Consider the following 15,626-nt stretch of genomic DNA (forward strand, 5'->3'; position numbering starts at 1 on the left):
AGTTAAATGAGGGAAGGACTCTGTTCTCGCCCGAATGTGCGTGAACAAGGGTAAGAGCTTCATCAGCGAGGCCATGTTCCTCAAACTCCCAAAAGATCCAGCCATTCCCACATTTAAATTGATAGACAAATGGGAAATGGACCTGGAAACTCCCAATTCCAAACATCTCCTGCCCAGCAAGTGTATGCTCACAATTTCTATAGACAACAAAAACATAGTGAATAACTGTTGGGTCGTGCAAGATGTCCCTGCTGCATTTTATTTAGGCAGTGACATTCTCAATCGCTTTGCCATTTGTTTGGATCTGATAAACTTCAAAGCCTGGTCCCGATTAGCGGGTAATCCCATGGACTGTGATGATCCAGAGAAAGCATTTCGGTCAGCTCAACTGCTGCCATATGCACCTGAAGTTCAGATTGGAGAGGAAGTCACCATCCCAGAATGGACCGACTATTCCCACTTAAAGTAAAAATTAAAAGAGGACAGAAACTGCAAAATCCTGACGCATATGTTCACCACAACACCAATCTTCAACAGCAAGGGTTGGGGTAAACCCAACACCACTAGTCAATATAGAACAAGACACCATTCAAATAGTCATGGATAACAGCGACCTTAGGAGTTACACTCTGCGCGCAGGCACCATTATTGGAATGGCGGTTGATGACCAACATTTTTCCATAGATTTAGGTAATGAACTGATAGGAGCAATCCCCAATGACTGTTTTGACAGTGATAGCGAGAATGACACAACACCAGACAGGATCTTCACCCAGCATGGGGGGAATTTCCTGGTGTACTCTTACTGTCCATACGGTAAGGAAGAGGTGACCTGTGACTTCAGGAGGGATGAGGTGATCTTTCAAGTCCACCAGGACTGCCTTCCCCACCTGAAGCCATCAGTCCACGTCAGTGCTTTAACCAGGGATTTCTCCACCCAGCTGGAGGAGGCCGCTGAGATAGCCAAACCAGAAGTCTTTCCGGGCTTCAGGCAAATGGTTGAAGAGAGAGTCAAACTAGCTGATGCCTGTGAGACTCTGGAGCAAAGGTTAAAGTTGAAACAAGTTTTCTTAGATTTTCAGGATCTCTTTGCGCTGGACACATATGACTGTGGTCACACGGAAATCCATGCAACACCAATTCCCACGTACCCTGGCATGACTGCAGTGTTTGTGAAGCAATATCGCTTGCCTCTCGCATCCATGGAGTACCTCACAGAAATAATTTAAAACCTTGAGTCCCGTGGGATAATTCGTCCAGTACACAGCACCTTCAATAATCCAGTGCTGGGGATTTTGAAACCAAACGGCCAGTGGAGACTCTGTGCTGACCTAAGGGAGCTAAACAAACGGGTCCACACTTCCCGATGGCCTCTTCCCTACATTAACCAAGGGCTGGCCCAGATCCAGGGGTCAAAGGTATACACTGCCTTTGACCTGACCAATGGGTACTGGACCGTACCTGTCAGTAGAGAGGACCAATACAATCTGGCCTTTACCTTTGGGGGCGGCAGTACACTTGGACCCGGACTCCCTTTGGATACATCAACTCCGGAAATTAATTTGATATCTTCTTGCATAAGGCCATACCCGACTTGGGTGAAAGCGGTAAACTGGCCTATGTAGATGATGTTCTGATTAAAAGCTTGACTCTGGAGGAACACATAGCGGGGATCTGTTATGTTCTGACACAGTTGAGGGCTGCCGGAGCAAAACTATCTTTCCAAAAGTCAGAGTGGTGTAGGACCCATGTCTATTTCTTGGGGTATGAGATAACTCCTGAGGGTGTCTGTCCCCAGGAAAAGAAAGTAGAAGCACTCCTGAAACTAAAAGACCCCACAACTCTGCGTGAGCTAAGGAGCCTCCTTGGACTGACTAATTACAGTAGAAAGTTCATTGAGGATTATGCAGAGATCACAGGACCCCTGATCCATCTGTTGAAGGGGGGGGTCAAGTGGGAGTGGGGTCCAGAACAAGCCGAGGCAGTAAGACAACTCAAATGAAGCCTCTCACAAGTGCCTTGCCTAAATTACCATGTCAAAAACAAGGAGTTCTTCTTGGAGACAGGGTTCTCAAATACCTGCTTAACTGCAGTATTATACCGAAATCATTACAAGGTCAATAAAGTCATCTCCCCTGAGAGTAAGACTTTATTCTCTGTGGAGGAAAAATTCAACGATTGTTAGATGGCACTCCTGGCAACGGTGTGGGCATTGAAGAATTACCGCCCATTCATCCAGGGGAACACATCATAGTGGAGACTCCACACCAGCCTCTGCAATATCTTCAAAGTGACAGAATCCGGGCCGGAAATGTGAGTAATTCCTGAATGACTTCCTGGATTCTGTCAATGCAAGGCTTTCCTGTGGAGGTTAGATATGGCTAAAACAAGAAAGTCCCCTTGCGCAAGGTCTGGCTGACTTGCATGATTGTGCCAGAGAAAACTGTCTTGAGGACAAAAGTCTTAAAATCAAGGACAACATGGAGGCGTACCTGAATTCCCCACACAAAGTCTATGAAGAAGACAAGTGTGAGGGAATGCCCACTGTCTATGTGGATGGGTGCTCACTCCTACCATGTTGACAACAACGGGGAAAAGGAACTAGTGGCTGGCGTGGGGAATGCCTGGGTGAATGATGCCCCAGAACCCTCCAATGGGTACAAAATTGGTCCCCATAGTAGTCAAGTGCCAGAGCTGAAGCCTGTGCATCAAGCCATCCTCACTGCTGTCCAACACCAACTCCATGAACTGGTGATAATCACTGATTCAGATTATGTCCGGAGCGGGTTCGTGGAGCACCTGGTTAATTGGAAAACCAGATGCATGCTATGTGCTAATAACAAACCACCAAAACATGGAAAATTAATACAAAATATTGATGATCTGGTCACCTCGAGTGGGATGGCCATCTATTGGAAAAAGATCAAGGGTCATTTCAAAGTAGAGGGACCAGACAATACTTGAAATGACTTAGCTGATCAGCTGGCCAAAACTGGAGCCATCCAAGAGGATCTACTTGAGATTGAGTGCCTGTTTAGGGAAATCCAGGTCACTGCTATCACTAGGTCCCAGATAAATGCTCACAATGAACTCTCAACTGTCCAGTGGAGTAAGGAGACCCCAGATGCTGATTTAATCACGGCTCAAACGGGGAATCCAATAATTGGTAAGTTTTATCAACCCATTGAGGACCCTGAGAACTTTCCCCTGATGGATACTGATTGCATTGGGAAGGAGGACCAAAAATGTTCCGAATCCAAGACGGTTTGTTGGTGAGGAGATCCATATCTGGCTGTGACCAGTGGGTGGTCCCTACCTCTTTCCGAAACCTGATTCTTAGTCACGCCCATTATGCGGCCACAGCCGGTCATCAGGGGTTTCATACTACATTAGAAATCTTGAGAGAGGTTGCATACTGGCCACACATGGGACAGGACCTCGACCAATACGTGAAGGGGTGTCTTGTGTGTGCACAATTTCAGCCAACATCACTCACACACCGTGCTCCCCTCCAAAAGAGGGGGTGACACTGCCTTGGTCAGATTTGCAAGTTGATTTCATCAGGCCTGTGATTCGCTCCTCTAGGGGGAACAAGTACATGTTAATCGTAACATACTTGTTTACTAAATGGGTGGAATGTCTCCTGGCCCCAAATTGCAAGGTAAAACAGCAGCTGCCCTGATGATCAATCACATCTTCTAGCGTTTTGGACTACCCCAAAGGTTTGAGTCAGACCGAGGTAGTCACTTCACCAGCGAAGTGATGACAAAGATGTGGGAGGTACAATAAAACCATTCTGAGCATATTTAAAGAGTTTGTGGCAGACTCTGGGCCAAGTTGGGATATTCAATTACCCCTTGTCCTGATGGCCATCAGATCTACCCCTTCTTCTGCAACAAAAACGTCTCTATTTGAGCTGATGAATGGACGAAGGATGGTGCTACCCCAGCATCTGCTCTATAGAACCCAAGAGCAGACCTTTATAAATGCCTCCACAACTCATGAGTATGATGAGAATCTGAGAAAACACCTTCAACATGCTTTTGCGTACGCTCAGCGGAATCTAGAAAGATCTGCAGACAGTATGAAGACACACTATGACCTTAAGACAACCAAAAAGGAATATCAAGTAGGAGACAGGGTCTACTTGTACAATTTCCAAAGGAACCAAGCCAAGGAGCGCAAATTCCTGCCAAGCTGGTGGGGTCCTTATGAAATTGTGGACAGAATCTCACCAGTCGCCTACAGAATCTGCATCCCCAAGGGAAATTTGACTGAAGGGGAAGACAAGTGGGTCCACATAAACCAGCTAAAGAATTGCCATCCCAGACATACTTTGCGGCAAATAGAAGAGCCTATTGGAAACCCAGAGGGGGAGAATCCAGACAAGACACCTAGGGAAATTATTAAATTGTAATTGATTACATGCAAGGAAATGTTAAGATTGTCATTAAATACATGCAGGGAATATTGTCAATTGTTATTGAATGCATGAGTCTATCCCACTGCTGAAATCCCCCATGGAACCGTAGTAGGAACATTTTCATAACCGTGTTATGTTCTGTTTTCTAGTACTGGCACTAAATACACATAATCACCAAGGAGGAAAAACCCAAGAGATCCGGAGTGTCACTCCACGCTGGAAAAGAAAGCAGAGGAGAAGACGGGAGTATCTTCCCATCCCAACCAGAACTCGCGAGGAAAGAGTGTCGCACCAATCGCTGACGGGAGAAGCAGCCGGATTTCTTCACATGGACAGAAAGAAAAATCCCACGTGCCCGACTTCCCCATGACTGGAAGTAAAGCCGAAGTCGGGGGGTTTTGTGGGATATTTTTACCCATGCCGATGCACCCCACTGCACCCCTTTACCAATGGGGAAAGAAACGGCCAAAAATGGATACACTAACCCCTGTGTGCACACAAATATTTGCAAAACTGCGCATGGTTCACCATCACAAAAGGCTGCACATCCCTGCCACACACAGTCAAAGTTGGGGTAAAAACAGAACTCACTGCAGGAGAATGCAAGTGGGTGCTGTAACATGTATCATGAAGCAAGGCCACAGAAGTGGTCTAAAAACCAAAAATGCCTTTTAAAATGCAACAAATTGCAACCTTCAAAGTGCTATTTTGGAGCTAAATTCAGTCATTTTCCAAGTGAACCACTGAAATTAAAAGTGTACTGAAATCACAGATCCTCCAGGTGGCTCAGAAACCGGGCCTCACTGACTGAAAGCAGCTAAGAAATGTATTTTATGAAAAACCAGTCCAGCAACAGCTTGTTTTCAGTTACATGAGAAAAATGCAGCTGAAAGTGGCAACATATAACAATTTCAGCTGTACAGAGAAACTACAAACAAAAGGCTGAATACATATCTCCAAACAGAAAAACAAATCCCAGCATTTCAGGAAAGAACTGGTGCTTCAGAGGAAAAGCTGATTTAAAAGACTCAGTTCAAATGTGCTTTTTCAGGGAAGAAGTGCAAAAATCGCCTGTGTAAAAGTATGTTTTTGTAGAAAGGCTAATTCTTTAACTATCAAAATCTACCTATCAACTGTGTTCAAGTTATATATTGTAATGAAAGATGTAGGTAATTCTTTAAAGTCAAAATCCAGTTTGGAATTAAATAATTAATTCTGACTTGACAGTGCCCAGCCTGGGAAAGATGACGCTTCATGTTAACACCTTGCTGCTACAGGAAGGCTTAGTTGATGCTGGAGGTTCTCGCATTTTGACAACAATGAACTGATTAGACATTTGTCTCTGGCCCAGCCAAGGACATTGGCAAGAAAACGTTCCTCTACACCCCACCCTGATCAAAGGAATGTGACAGATGTTGCCAGTTGAATGTTGTTTAAAATGCCTATTTGTGATTTGGTTTTGAAAACCTTTAACTTTGCCCCATGAAGGAGGACAAATCTAAAAATTGGTAGTTGTAAATCTAATTGCATGCCCTTGCTTTGAAGACGTTAGTGAACCCTGTACTACATAAGGGACCAAAGTTACATGAAAACCCTAATTGTAGCAAAACTATTAATGCTGCAAGTCGAATATTGTATACCCATGCTCTAGTGATAATCGCCCAGATATGTACTGAATTAGAAATTGTTAGGCCAAACTGTTCTGATTAAAATGGACAAAATTGCACAGAACAACAAAGACAGCTCTCACAGAGATGGGAATTGGACGTAAGGATAACTCACAAAATCTATAATGTATGTGTCTGATTTTATTAGGGGGCATAATTATAGAAATGTGCATTTGTGCAAAAGTTAAATTGTGGTTCAAATCAATGTGGGAGTTCCCAAATCACATCATAAAGATGATACCTCTTTTCTGACTTCCAACCAGAACAAGGCAAGTGCCTTTGACCACTCACAGCGTGGGGGTGTGGTTTTAAGTTATGCCCCTACCATAAACTTTGTGATGTCACTTGGCAGGATAAATATCGGAACTTCACCACACATAAACACACTGCTTCCCGACCACATCCTAATTTCCGCGTAGCTTTTTGTTCCTGATCTCTTCATCTTGCAGCTGATCCAGATTACTTTGCAATACCAAGGCTCAGCATTTGCTGAACTCTTCTCAGCTAGTCCCAAATCCAACCATCCCAAACTTCAGGGAAATTAATTCTGATCCAGTCTGGCTTGCTACCATTAAGGCTTGCATGCTGAAACTCACAATCCTGCTAATCTACCATGTCCAGTAACCAGAAGGGCCAATCCAATCCAAATCCAGTCTGAGGTGCTGCTCACTTGACCAGAACCGCCCAGCTGACCATCCTGTCAGCGGTGCCTTGCTGCAGGTAGACCCGCTCCCATGACCAGAACCCTGACGGTCCAATATTAATTTACAATGGACTGTAAGTATAAACAGGAATCATAGTAACCCATATTATGTTTACATTGTCCTATCCCAATCTCAACCTATCCTCTCTTTAACTTCAGAGCCATAATATTTTCAGAACCATTCTTACGCTGATTTTTCCCATTTTGTTTCATTAAACCATAACCCATTAGTGATTTGGTTTAAATAAAGTAATTCCCATAGAGAACGGAAAACAGAGTATCATACGTGAACAGTTAAAAGCGGCCGTGCGTAACTGTGGAGATTCACGGGTGACATTCTCTTTTTCATAGTCATTAATATAGTTTAAATAAATCCAATCTGTGTATTTCAAAACCGAATTTCTACTTTTCTCTCTTCTATTTTATTCAAAAACACCTTTCACTAAAACTTAAATAACTTCTTCAATTTAATAGATAGAAACACATTTTCAACTTTCAGTTAAACCTAAGACTTGTAGCTACATCCACAACTAAAAAGCGTGGAGCAGTGTATTTGACCCGTTTTTATTAAAAATCGCACAGTCAAATTTTGCCGCAATTCACATTTTGCAAAAGCTGTACACGTGTCTTTTCCCATCCAAAGTGTTTCTTAACTTACATTCCGATCTAAACTGTGTACTGTTGTTTATCTTGTAGCTCACGTGTGTTAGGACCTGTTTAGTGTTTCTCTCATAAGAATTTCTATCAATTTAAGCATTTTTGCACACTTTTCATTGTTTCACAAAGCCATTTTCAACTGTCATTTTAAAAGTGCCAAAGTTCCAAAAACGCTTTTTCTCTCTTGTTTGGGGAGGGAAGACTATATTCAAACACTGTACTCTGTTCTTCATTCCTAAATGCCCGCTGCTTACTTACATCTGTGTAGAGTTGCTCATTTATGAATTAAGAACTTTGCAGGGGGAATCTTAACTTAAACGATATCTTTTCACAAGCCAAAACTGTCTTTTCCCTGTGTTTTATCTTCTCTGCTGCTTCAATGTGAATTGAACTTCTTTATTTATTTTCTGATTTGTATTGTCACCACTAGGTGATTGCTGTCCCATATATATATATATATATATATATATATATATATATATATATATATAAAAAATTGTGTTTGATTTGAATTTTAAATAATTATCTTTACCACCTAGCCTGATTACTGGTTACTGTGACCGGGGGGGTATTTTGAGATGGGTGTGATATGAGTGGTCTATCACTCAGAATATTGAACCTATTAATAAATAAGTATTTAATTTGTGCATTACATGCTAGGCGAGACCCCGGTGTGGGCCTGATTGAAATCCTTAACAGTGAGCACAAGAAGCCTTCGCCTGTAAGACATGATTCTTCATATCAAGCCCAGAGTCAAGGAGGACACCTAGGGCCTCATCAGGAGTTGGGCAGTATCCCGGCAGTATATCCATCAGAATACTGCCCAACACAATTACTTTTACCACCACTTGGTCCGGTGGTATTACCGCTGGATCACAAGTGCCGGTGGTGGTGTGAGTCCCCATTTTATTTTAGTCCATAGGACTCAATGGGGCATTTTCGGCACAATTACAGTAGCAGTAATTGCACCATGGTAATTGCACCAAAATTGGGTGGAAAGTCGGCACATTCACCTCCAGCTCAAAGCTGGAGGTGAATCTTTGACTTTCCCCCAAACCCGTGATTGGACGGTGCTGTAATCCAGCAGTAACGCAACTGCCAGATTTGGACCGCCCCGCCCGACTTCTGATAAGGCTACAGTGTCTTGATATGATATGATAGGTTATTATTAACACCCTTAACCCAGAGGTTTCTAAGTGCAGCCCCGAGGATCGAACCTGTGTTGCTACCCTCCCGAGACAAGGGCTCACTTGAGAACTGACTTGAATGGAACAATTGGCAATTCTCAGATGCATGCATTGTACATCCATCTTGTTCAGCCTTTTGTCTGAGTCTCCAAGCATCAGCTCAGTTTTATCATTATTAAGGGCAAGGGAATTGACAATCGTCCAATTTTATATAAGATTGTTAACTCTGTTGACGTTAATGGTATCAAGATCACAATCGCCTGTAAGTTCAAATACAAACTGAGTACAATCAGCATAATTAGTGTATTTAATGTCAATGCCATCTGGTTAGTCAAAAAGACGGAGTGTATAGACACTGACAAGTCAATTTCAAGGTCGCTTTTGCTTGCTGTTGCCAGGACGACATGCTCAAAATGGCTGCACCATGTTTGGTTTGGTTATGTTCCTGTGCAGAGATGACTAGGTGTAGCAGTTGAGGCTTGACTGCTTCCGATGTTGATTACACAAACACTGAGTAAAGTGTGACTTGACCTCTTCCATAATGATCGAGATGAGCCATAGATGATTGAATGGAAGCTGACCAGAGGTATTCTCAAAGCTTATCATTAAATCAAATATTTATAGCCATTACTTTTTGGTGTTTTTAGAACTTCTTTGAGACAGGCTGTTTTGTTTATTGAACCTATACCCCGCTTCAGAAAATCAGTCATCAGCTCTGAAAAGAAACAAAGCCCATGGTAAGCACATGCAGTACACGCAAATCGAATTAAAGCATGCAGATAGTACTTCAATTTAATTTATTCAGCAGTTGGTTACATTGGTGCATTGCTAAATACAGTGGAATTGATATGTTTAATAGACACATAGTGTTACATGTTTTAACAATGCCCTAATTTCAGGGTCCCTTTCAACGCAAAAGTGTCGACACTCAAGAAGGTGAGGATGGCGGCCGATTGAGAAGGACAGCAGATGCAGGGTTGCAAGCTCTCAGCATGTGACAGAATGGAACAAGCTCACCTGTGTAAGACTTGGCAGATTAAAGGATGGGAGGTGAACGGTTTAGGGTGATTACATATTATCTCTTTGGTTGTAGGATAATTGGTCACATTTCTTTTTTTGACAGGTTGATTAAGCACCACATATATGTGGAAGAGGCCCCCCTGCGGGCCACCTGAACCCCCCTACATTAATGATTTCCCTAAACCTACCCCCCACATATATGTGCAGCAACATTTGTAAGAAAATCTGCACGGTATTCTCCTGTGACCAAAGAGGCTGTGCAGTAATCTGCCAATCCCAAAATAAACTGTGCACATACAGTGCAGTATAAATTGACTAGATGTCAGATGTTACTGCTGGTATGGTTTATGGTATGGCATATTCACGTATAAAGTGCAACATCAACTTTGGAAAGGCTCCACAAGAGAAAATCCAGAGCATAGGAAACTCTAGAGGTAGTCCCGTTCCCCTGGGCCAAGCAAAAAAAAACATAATCAAGTCAGGAACAAAAAACTCTTTCATTTATATCTGAAGTCTAGATAGCTTGAGATGCAGTGAAGAGCCACAGGCAAAGATTTACAGAGCTTCACCACTTGGCAAGAAAAATAGCACCTCTTCCATCTTTCCAATCTAAATGTAGGGGTAACATGAAAACCTGCAGAGGTAGAGTGGAGCTCTCTAGAATGTGGATACCATTTAAATGTGTTACTCAGAAAGGCACATCCTGAGTTTTGAAAGGCTTTGTGACTAACACAAAGTGCCTTGAGTTGTATACGTTTGTCAACCGGCAGCCAATGCAAAGAGCGAAGGGCTGAAGAGATATGGTCCTTGCAACCCAAATGCAACATACTCCATGTGCCAGAGTTTCAGACCCTCTGTAACCTATGAATGGATGACTTAGGTAGTCCCAAAAATATTTTGTTACAGATGTCTAATCTTCTAGATACAAAGGCATTCAACAATTGGCTCTTCTGAGCGAATACAACATAATCCATACGTCTCCTTAGTGATTTCAGGTGAAAGAAACATGAACTAGAAACTTGAGAAATTGGGCATCTAGAGATAACGACTCAGCCACACCCCCAAGTTTCTATCCTTCCAGGCAGGGGTCGATTAGGTACCTAGCGAGGAGTGCCAAAACTGAGAGAGCAATGACAGTGCTGACGAATGTTCATATTTAGATTACCTGAGATTGGACATAGTAGAGGAACACACTAGCATTTCAGTTTTTTTAATGTTGATTTTAAGTCAATTTTGATTCATCCACTAACTGATCTTTTCGAAACATACCTTAAAATTATCCATGTGCGAACCTTCTGCCTCTCCCACATAGAAAATCAACTGCTAGGGGTCTCATGTAAAGATTAAACAAAAGGAGACTGGAAGCAGAGCCATAGGAAATGCCACAAGTCACCCGCTTAACAGCTGATTGCAATAGCGCTAATATCACAGAGTGAACTCTGCCAGTCAAGAAGATTAATAACCAAGCCAGGCCATTTTCTCTGACAAGACACTCACTGAGGCGGGATACGAGAATTAAATGGTTGACTGTGTGCAAGGCCGCATAGATGCCCAACAAAATCTATACCCACAGACTCTGCGATCAAAATAACCATCTCAGGTCATCCAGTGCTGCAACCACCACCATTTCAGTACTAGATCCAGGTATGAAACCAGCTTGTGACATCTCCAGCAGTGTCTGTAATTCCAAGTAATACTTCAGTTGTGCTGCTGTTACCACTTCAAGCAGTTTGCTTGAGTTTGGTACCAAAGAAAATGGCCAATAGTTGGAGAGAAGAGTGGGGTCTAACAGAGATTTTTTAAGCAAAGTGGTCACTGCTGCCTTCTGAAATTGTGCTGTAACTAAACCAATGTCGAACGAGCTATTTATCACACGGCAGAGATACAGAGTGGTCACAGTTCTTACATTCTTTAAAATTCTTGCTGGAGAAGGGACTTCGGGTGAGCTGGACAGCCGACGAGCCCCCATCACCTCTAGCAAGGAAGGGAGAGAGATAGAACTGAATGAAGAAAACATTTCTGTCTGAGCTGTACCCATCGGCAGAGACCCCACTGAGGAGATGAGTTTGACCCCAGGATCAACCGTATTCAATTTCTCTTGGATTTTTGTAATTTTATCCAAAAAGAATTGTGCCATCTTCTCGGTTTTGGAAGGAGTAAACGACTCCCTTAGAGCCAAAAGAGAACAAAGCTCAGACTATACTTTAAAAGCTTCTGGCTCGAAAATTGAGTAGAGAAAAATGCTGGTGGAGCAATATCTCCATTTTGCCTGAGTTATGATCTTTTTGTAGGCACAAAGGTGACACTTGAATGCGCATTTGGACTGTTCATCATCATTTTTTCTCCAGGCCTTTTCATTTTCTTTTTCAGATTTTAATGAATGTTCTGATGAACCAACCGTTCTACTGTCCACCTACAACCCTGTATCTTCTCGTGGAACCAGGGGCAAGAGTGTTAAATGCAGTAGTGATTTTAGAATCAAACCTTTCCAGGAATTGTAATGGATCGGAGGACACAGTTGCTTGTTCAGAGCTCTCAAACAATGGCAGCAGACTCTCCATTTTAATGCTGTCCTATTTCTGATAACTATAAAAAAAAGCCATCCGACAGTTGGCTAGTTAACTTTTATTCTGATATTAACGGGAATCCGAGGATGGTCACTCCAAGGAAAGGTAAATGGTGAATCTACAAAAACAGATTAAGAGTTCTCAAAGATACAATTTAGAGTATGGACAGCTTTGTGGATGGGAGCAGACACAAGTTGGATCAGACCTAAAATAGATAATGAATCCAGAAAAGGCATCGCCTGAGAATTTTTAGGCTCATCAACCCAAAAATTCAAATCTCCCTCAATCATCAAGCATGAACAAAAAGGGATAACTTGCGCCGCAGCATCAGAGAAAATTGTCTGAAAGTGAGAGTTGGACACTGGAAGACGATAAGCAAATAACATATCCACCAAAGAGGCTGCCTTGCAAAGACATTTAACATGTAAAATCACAGCAAAATCTCAAGCTAAAGGGCAGGCCTTATGTGATTATACTAGGAGAGTCTCTATAAATTATAGCAATCCTGTCACTGTGCCCCACAGGAGGGTTTGCTGTGATAGCTAGGTAACCCACGGGACCAAATCATTCAATGCCGTCATTGAATGCTCACTCACACCATAGATCAACTATCACGTAAATAAGACGAATGTTCACTGCTGAATGTACATTTAACAGCAGGGCTCTAACATTAGGAATTTCTCCAACCGCCTCTGGAACCACAGTAGGCCAAGAAATTGACGCCTAGGTAGCCAGGCTGCGACAGAGTAACGCTTGGTCTTGGAAAGCTTGCAGTGGCATCCAGGATCTCGTTTCACCTGGTGTACCTAAAACCACCTGATAGAATATGTTCCAAGAACAAACCAGATCACTTTGCTCTGGCTCTCTGTTTCCCTACTTCAAAAGGCTCCTAATTTCTGTGATTGCCAGTTTTCAAAGCAAACATGTTGTGTCTTTCTCCCCCTTATTGGAAGCCTATCTTTTCTCTTCAATCCTGGTTTTGGCCCGCAATGCACATAGGCGACTGGAGCAAAATAGGTTGATGAACAGGCAGAAGAAAGAAATCGCTAAGTCTAAGATACAAAAATCGATATTTTTGTTGTAGGAAACCAAATCAAAAATTATGAGAGTAGGGTGGCGCTGTGGAGCAGCCCAAGATGGCTGCTTAGCTTTTGAGCTCCGTGCGGCTCCGGCTCTCATCTGCCCACATCTGCGAACATCGGAGCTTGCTACACTCCTATTGCGGCCAACCATCTGCCCCTGTCTGCTGGGCAGCTCCTGGCGGAGTCCCGGCCTTCTCTGACTACTGGGAGACTTGCTACTGCCACATCTCTCTGGAGGCCTACCCGGGCTGCGGCGGTTACTCGAGGCCTCGCCACTCTTTCGCGGCCCGCCCGCCCCTGTCTCCCACCCTGGGGAGCCCCGCGGGGCGGATCACTGCCGGACGGGGGGCTGGGACCGAACCGACGGCTGCGGCGGCCTGTGGGGTGCCCCGCCACATCGACACTCGCCTGACGGAGGACTGCACTGTCGAGGTGAGGAGCGGAGGGGTGACGCATCCGGACGGGGCACGGTGGGCCCGGCCTTCACCTCGCGCTGCCCCTGGACCTGCCCTGTGGGCGCCCCTGCCCCTTCCCCCCTGGTGCGCCCCGCTCTGTATTGCCAGCGTGATCCACGTCCACATCGGTGAAGATCCCCCCGGGCTTGACTCGACTCCTGGACCCTGTGACCACCACCTCCACGTGGCTGACGCTTGATAACCACGGCGGCCGTCGCTACTCTTCGTCATGCCAAGTAAATCGAAAGGAAACTGCAGGGGAGGATCGATGGATAGATTTGCTAGAGCGGTTCCGAGATCCGACGCTTGCTCATCCCCACCCCCGCCGGAGGAGTCCGGGGTGGAGTCGCAGGCCGGGCCGCCGGGACCTGACCTCACGGTTATCATGGAGTCGATGGCCAAAAATTTTGCTTCCTTCCACGAGAAGTTGGACGATATACATGCCAATGTTGCCTCGCTCAAGACACGTGTAGACCAAGCTGGGACCCGAATAGCGGAGGCTGAAGGCAGGATCTCTACTAACGAGGACGAACTACACGTGCTGCAGTCCACGGTCGCGGCCCTGTCCCGGGACATGAAGGCGGTTAAATCCAAATGCGATGACTTGGAGTCCCGCTCTCGCAGGAATAATCTACGCATCATCGGTGTCCCCGAGAACGCACTCAAGGGGCGCATGGAGGATGCGATCGAGAGCTTGCTTAGGGAACTGCTCGACAACCCGACCCTGTCTCCGCACTTTACGGTCGAGCGCGCACATCGGGCCCTGTCCCCTCGCCCTAGACCGGGTGATCTTCCGAGACCCATCATTGCCAGGATCCTGAACTATCGGGACAGGGACCTCATCCTACGCTTGGCACGGGAGAAGGGAGAGCTGCGCCTGGAGGCCAACACCGTCAGGATCTTCCCCGACTTTTCCGTAGCGGTCCAGCAGGAAAGGCGCCAATTTCTCGGTGTCAAAAAGCTGCTCAGGGAACGCAATGTCCCATACGCCATCCTCTTCCCGGCGCGATTGAAATTGACCCACAACGGCAAACTCTACTTCTTCACGGTCCCCGAAGAGGCAGTGAAGTTCATCGAGCTGGAGATACCATTACCTAATCCGATAAATGCTCCCGTGGCCGCTGAGTGAGCACTCCCTGTAGTGCCCCACTCTCCTCGCCAGCTCTCTCCGCTCATTTTGGATGTGTTGTTGGTAATGCTGTTCTTTACCCCAGCGACTCGAACCCCGTGGATGGCCATCCGGCCTGGGGTTTCGCCCTGGGCCCTTGGACACTACTCAATACTCCTCGTACACTGTATGCTCATGCGTTAGATCGCCTATTGTTTTCCTGTTATCATCCGACCTCAACTGCTGGGTTCGAACTTGGATCCTTCACCGCAGAACTTGACTTGATGGCCCATGTTGGCCTACATGATGCTTAAGATGCCGTCCGCACGGCTACAGCGCCCCCACTGCGTTTGCAATGTTTGTGTTTGTGCTTGGTTTGCTGTTAGGGCTGGATGGCCACTGTTGGGCCGAACCGTGGGCGCATCCCCGTTGGGTGGTGCTCTCTGTTCCTCCCCGGTTGGGGAGACCCTGTCACTCCCCTGGCTTAGCTGGGGACCTTGGGTTTGGGTGGGGGACGATACCTACTGCAAGTTGCGGGTGGGCAGTGTGGGTGGTGGGTGGTGATGTTGGGGGTGTGTGGGATTGTATTACAAAAGACGGAGGTAGTGTGGCAGAATGCATGACATCGGGGCACCATTGTGGGGCCCATTTTAAACTACTGGCTGGCTCTAGGCAGAGAGTATGGGATGTACCCTAGTTCGATGCAATGACAACTGTTGTGCTGTCTTGGAATGTACGGGGCCTTAGTAACTACACC

The sequence above is a fragment of the Ambystoma mexicanum genome, chromosome 5q (genome assembly GCF_040938575.1).
Source record: "Ambystoma mexicanum isolate Mex_15411 chromosome 5q, UKY_AmexF1_1, whole genome shotgun sequence".
Classification (NCBI taxonomy): domain Eukaryota; kingdom Metazoa; phylum Chordata; class Amphibia; order Caudata; family Ambystomatidae; genus Ambystoma; species Ambystoma mexicanum.